Below are 6818 nucleotides of genomic sequence, written 5' to 3' on the forward strand. Positions count from 1 at the left end.
TAGGAAAAAGAGGCTACAATTCGCAAGAGCTCACCAAAATTGAACAGTTGAAGACTGGAAAAATGTTGCCTGGTCTGATGAGTCTCGATTTCTGTTGAGACATTCAGATGGTAGAGTCAGAATTTGGCGTAAACAGAATGAGAACATGGAACCATCATGCCTTGTTACCACTGTGCAGGCTGGTGGTGGTGGTGTAATGGTGTGGGGGATGTTTTCCTGGCACACTTTAGGCCCCTTAGTGCCAATTGGGCATCGTTTAAATGCCACGGCCTACCTGAGCATTGTTTCTGACCATGTCCATCCCTTTATGGCCACCATGTACCCAACCTCTGATGGCTACTTCCACCATGTCACAAAGCTCTAATCATTTCAAATTGGTTTCTTGAACATGACAATGAGTTCACTGTACTAAAATGGCCTCCACAGTCACCAGATCTCAACCCAATAGAGCATCTTTGGGATGTGGTGGAACGGGAGATTCGCATCATGGATGTGCAGCCGACAAATCTGCGGCAACTGTGTGATGCCATCATGTCAATATGGACCAAACTCCCTGAGGAATGCTTCCAGCACCTTGTTGAATCTATGCCACGAAGAATTGAGGCAGTTCTGAAGGCAAAAGGGGGTCCAACCCGTTACTAGCATGGGGTACCTAATAAAGTGGCCGGTGAGTGTATATATATATATATATATATATATATATATATATATATATATATATATATATAAAAACATACAAATTACTTTTTTTTTTTTTAAAGTCACTTCATTGACTTTGCCGTCCTCTGCATTTATGTTAACGGTTCACTCGGCCCTCATCAATAATGAAAGTCTCCACAACACACTGAACATTATTAGTCTGCATAACACTTCAATCACCACCAGTTATTACAGATTTAAAGCCCACTGTGGTCTCCATAAGACGGTGGTTACAACCATAACACAAGGCTATATACAGTAAGAACTTCACTATATGAGCAATTACATTTTATGAGCGTCTTTATTGTTTAAAATACAATTTACAATCCCCTAAAGTTAATCAGAATACATCTCAAACACAGCATCATGTTGTCTTGTCATCATATCATGTAACAGTTGAGTGAGTCTCACACAGAAAGTTTAAGTTCATTAACAATCACAGCTAAACAGGAAGTTATTATTAACATCATCATCTGTGGGGGTGAGAATTAACAGCACACACACCAGTAACATGTTGTATATATACTTACTAATGGCTCAGTTTGGAGTGGAAAGTCTAAAGGTAATGATACACACAAAAATAAACATTTCAAAAGCATGTGTTACAATCACTTTCAGTGAGTATTAGTGTTGTCTATGGAAAAATGAGACATCAATGATGATCGTTTAGAGTGATTTAGAAACCCATATTCCAAAGATACTGAATGAAGAACACCTTAATGTATTTTTCATGAAGAAATGATAGTGACTGGATTGTTAACACAATGCCAATATAATGATACTGTATTAAAACACTTGCTACATTAGGCCAGTGTAGAAGATCTTTAACCGTTTTCCACTCCTCCTTTTACACCATTTTCCAAGGCACAAAATGACAGAACGGAGGCCTCTAGTGGCAAATATGGAGGATAACAATACAGCTTTCAGTATGCAATGCAACATGAAAATGAAGAAACAGGGGGAAAAAAAGAGAATTCAAACAATCTGACATGTGCAAGACTTTTCCCAGTAGTGTCCACATCCCACGGCCTATTTCTCATAGAGATCAAGTGGGTAATGCTCTTTATACTGCTGGACGTGCCGCCACATGGCGTCTTTCTGCTGGGCTATTTGAGGAGTCATCTCATCGTAGACGTCCGTGAACATCAGGTCGGGGTGGGGTTTCAGACGTCTCTCGGCTTTTTCGAAGGCCACCATGACAAGTTTGCGGGACTGCTTCCTCCAGGCGCGCTCCTCGTCCTCGTCCCACCAGCCGCGGGCCGTCATGTAGTGTCGCAGGCGAGAGATGGGGTGGTCCTGCTTGTCCCAGTAGTTCACCTCGTCGACCGAGCGGTACGCAGAGCTGTCGTCACTGGTGCTGTGATGCCCGATCCTGCAGGGGGAAGAGGAAATCATAGGCGTCGCTCATTTCACAACACTAGGGATGCACTGATATTTCAGTAAAAAAATAAAGATAATGGGTCTCATTCATGAAACATTCGTAAATATTCGAGTAAATATGAGAGTGAGAGTTCCCGAAAACTCCTCTCCTGATTTACAAATACTTTGTAAACGTCAGATGTGATAGTGAAATGTGTGTGTGTGTGTTAATGAATTCCAATCAGTCGTAAATGGGATGCATAAATCCCGTACATTAAATCCGACTGACAACTATATATGGGCATCATAATGACACCAAACGAAGGATTTCTTCAACATGTCTTCTCAAAAGCGAATGAAAAAGAAAAATTTCTCAGATGCAGAAATCGAAGTTTTATTATCAGAAGTTCATTCAAAACACCACATTTTATTTTCCAGCTACATAGTGGCGTATCAGGTCCTAAAAAAAGGAAGCTTGGCAGCATATTACAGATGCAGTTAAAGGATTAGTTCACTTTTAAAAAAAACTTTTGCTGATAATTTACTCACCCCCATGTCTATGTCTTTCTTTCTTCAGTCGAAAAGAAATTAAGGTTTTTGATGAAAACATTCCAGGATTTTTCTCCATATAATGCACTTTGCTGGGCACCAAACGGTTCAAGGTCCATAAGACAGTTTCAGTGCAAACTGTTCAAATGGCTTTAAACGACACCAGACGATGAATAAGGGTCTTATCAAGCGAAACGATCGCTCATTTAAAAAAGAAATAACAAAGTTTAAGTTTTATAAGCTCAAATGCTCGCCTTGCTCTGTTCTGTGTGACTCTCCTGTTCGAACTCGTTCATCAAAATGAACGAATCTTTTTCCGAGTCAATTCGTTCGTTTCGTTCGTTAAATGAACCAAATGACTCGAAAAAAGATTTGTTCATTTTGATGAACGAGTTCGAACAGGAGAGTCACGAACGTGCATCACAGAACAGAGCAAGGCGAGCATTTGACATTATTAAACGTAAACTTTGTTATTTCTTTTTTAAATGAGCGATCGTTTCGCTTGATAAGACCCTTATTCATCATCTGGTGTCGTTTAAAGCCCTTTGAACAGTTTGCACTGAAACTGTCTTTTGGACCTTGAACCGTTTGGTGCCCAGCAAAGTGCATTATATGGAGAAAAATCCTGGAATGTTTTCATCAAAAACCTTAATTTCTTTTCGACTGAAGAAAGAAAGACGTGGACATCTTGGATGACATGGGGGTGAGTAAATTATCAGCAAAAGTTTTTTTTAAAGTGAACTAATCCTTTAATGGAGTTTCATCTGTTAATCAAACAGTCCCAGAAGTAAAAAGAAAAAACGGATGTAATTACTATATATAATAATTTTTCAAAATGCTATGTAAATATGTACCCGATCAAGGGGAATTAAAATGCAGCCTTAGTTATTAATGAGCAAAACGTTCGGATGTTAAACGCACTATTTACGCGTGGCTGGGAGCAGGTGCAGATTTCTTTCGTACCAACTAACATTTGGAAAATATGAACATTTTAATGAATCCGAAAATTTACACCAGAACCACTTTACACACGATTTACACAAAAATTAGTACTGCTCGTGTTTCATGAATGAACCCAATATGTGCAGAAAAAAAACACAACTTACAACTCTTATGTAATAAACTGCCCGGCCAGAAAAAGGTCAGTGTTTGGATTTAAATAGGCAATTGCTTAAGAGTCAACGATAGGATCATTATTGCAGTGATTATTATGTTTCTAGCATGTTATATGTTTGGCAACAGTTCTTTTAACCCTAATTGATGGAGTGTGTAGATTTTGATAAACTTCAGATTGAGCCACTGTAGTCACTCGGACTATTTTAACGATGTCTTTCATAACTTTTGGGCCGGCCAGTTTCGATCCCTTAAGAAGCCTATGGAGGAGTGATCCAGCTCTCAGATTTAATCAGAAATATCTTAATTTGTGTTCCGAAGATGAACGAAAGTCTTACGGGGTTGAACAACATGAGGGTGAGTAATTACTGACAGAATTTTCATTTTTGGGTGAACTATCCCTTTAAGTAGCTTTTATAAATGTGCCTTGGAAAAAAACAATACTGGTGTGAATCTTGACACAAAACAATAGTACTGATATATGTGAAGATATTTCAGTTAAAACAGCTCAAACATGCATTCTACTCTGAGATATCTTAAGCGTTGCCTGTGAACCCGAGGGAAATGCTGATTGCAGTCTTTTAATGTGTGAATAGTCATTCAAAATATATTGTGTATAAAACAGACCCAAGGGAATAGCAATCAATGTAAGTAGGAAACATGAGACAAATTGTGAAACATGTTATTTTTAGAAGAAAATCAGTGCTTTTAAAAGAGCCATGCCTTTGAACAGAAAATGTAATGGCCCAGGAAAATATTCACAAGATCTGTTGCATCATAAAACACCGGGCAGCCGACACAGTCAGACTCAAGCTGTTGTTGTGACAGATTTCATCAAATCCGCTATAATGTTCCTGTTTGTACTCATCATTTATGCTAAACAGACCCATTCCTATGGCACAGATTTGAATATTGTTGTTTTTATGTTCTTGCACAACATTTAATCTGTATTCCAGATTCTGACTGTTATATAACCATCAATGCAACATTGCACATCATTTTTGTTGTTAAAAGGAATTTACTTTGACAAAGAAAGTTGAACACCTCTTTTGGAACAAATAATAAATACTGTAGGTATTATGGAAATACATCTGTTGGTCATATAAAAGGCTCCTCAAAAAATACCTGATTTCTCTCTGACAATTTGCCACGCCACCTTAGAGGACTGTTACTGTAAACTGAGACAACAATGAGCATCAGAGACTCAACGCCCCAAAACAGGGAATTATTAACAACAACAGACGCCATTTTAAGAATCACCAGGAATACTATTGAGCTAAAATATGAATACTGCATATATTTAATTTGGTTGTGATATGAGAAGATCTGATGTCTGATTAAACTCAATGTACAATCATTTACAGGAAGCAGAGATGATATTTGTTATCTTTTATATAGAAATCTGGGGAGAAATTTGCTCCAATAATAGAAGAGAAAGAAATGTATCCGATGCCCAAAGGTCAGTGATTACTGGAGTGATAAATGGAGGGAGCTCACAGGAACCACTATGAGCAAATTGCCTAAAAATGGGCTCTGGCAGTCTTGACCTTTGTGTGATTGTGTAATTGCTTTGAGAGCTTTATATCATGCTGAATGTAACAAACAGCTTCAGCTTACCAGAATAAGATTTGGTAATATAATGATTAATGATATGATTTTCCCTATGAGTCCAAGGTACAAAGATACAATATTGTAAGATTAAGATGATTATTATGAATCTCTCCAAACATGTCCCTGTCATATCTCACCCATATATATATATATATATACACACACACACATTTACATATACACTCACCTAAAGGATTATTAGGAACACCGTTTGACCCCTTTTCGCCTTCAGAACTGCCTTAATTCTACGTGGCATTGATTCAACAAGGTGCTGAAAGCATTCTTTAGAAATGTTGGCCCATATTGATAGGATAGCATCTTGCAGTTGATGGAGATTTGTGGGATGCACATCCAGGGCACGAAGCTCCCGTTCCACCACATCCCAAAGATGCTCTATTGGGTTGAGATCTGGTGACTGTGGGGGCCATTTTAGTACAGTGAACTCATTGTCATGTTCAAGAAACCAATTTGAAATGATTCGAGCTTTGTGACATGGTGCATTATCCTGCTGGAAGAAGCCATCATAGGATGGATACATGGTGGCCATAAAGGGATGGACATGGTCAGAAACAATGCTCAGGTAGGCCGTGGCATTTAAACGATGCCCAATTGGCACTAAGGGGCCTAAAGTGTGCCAAGAAAACATCCCCCACACCATTACACCACCACCACCACCAGCCTGCACAGTGGTAACAAGGCATGATGGATCCATGTTCTCATTCTGTTTACGCCAAATTCTGGCTCTACCATCTGAATGTCTCAACAGAAATCGAGACTCATCAGACCAGGCAACATTTTTCCAGTCTTCAACTGTCCAATTTTGGTGAGCTCTTGCAAATTGTAGCCTCTTTTTCCTATTTGTAGTGGAGATGAGTGGTACCCGGTGGGGTCTTCTGCTGTTGTAGCCCATCCGCCTCAAGGTTGTGCGTGTTGTGGCTTCACAAATGCTTTGCTGCATACCTCGGTTGTAACGAGTGGTTATTTCAGTCAAAGTTGCTCTTCTATCAGCTTGAATCAGTCGGCCCATTCTCCTCTGACCTCTAGCATCAACAAGGCATTTTCGCCCACAGGACTGCCGCATACTGGATGTTTTCCCCTTTTCACACCATTCTTTGTAAACCCTAGAAATGGTTGTGCGTGAAAATCCCAGTAACTGAGCAGATTGTGAAATACTCAGACCGGCCCGTCTGGCACCAACAACCATGCCACGCTCAAAATTGCTTAAATCACCTTTCTTTCCCATTCTGACATTCAGTTTGGAGTTCAGGAGATTGTCTTGACCAGGACCACACCCCTAAATGCATTGAAGCAACTGCCATGTGATTGGTTGATTAGATAATTGCATTAATGAGAAATTGAACAGGTGTTCCTAATAATACTTTAGGTGAGTGTATATAAACATTTATATACATATATATATATACCTATATATACACCTATACACTCACCGGCCACTTTATTAGGTACACCTGTCCAACTGCTCGTTA

This window comes from Rhinichthys klamathensis, unplaced genomic scaffold (genome assembly GCF_029890125.1).
Source record: "Rhinichthys klamathensis goyatoka isolate OS25496 unplaced genomic scaffold, OSU_Roscu_1.1 h1tg000005l_1, whole genome shotgun sequence".
In the NCBI taxonomy this organism is placed as follows: domain Eukaryota; kingdom Metazoa; phylum Chordata; class Actinopteri; order Cypriniformes; family Leuciscidae; genus Rhinichthys; species Rhinichthys klamathensis.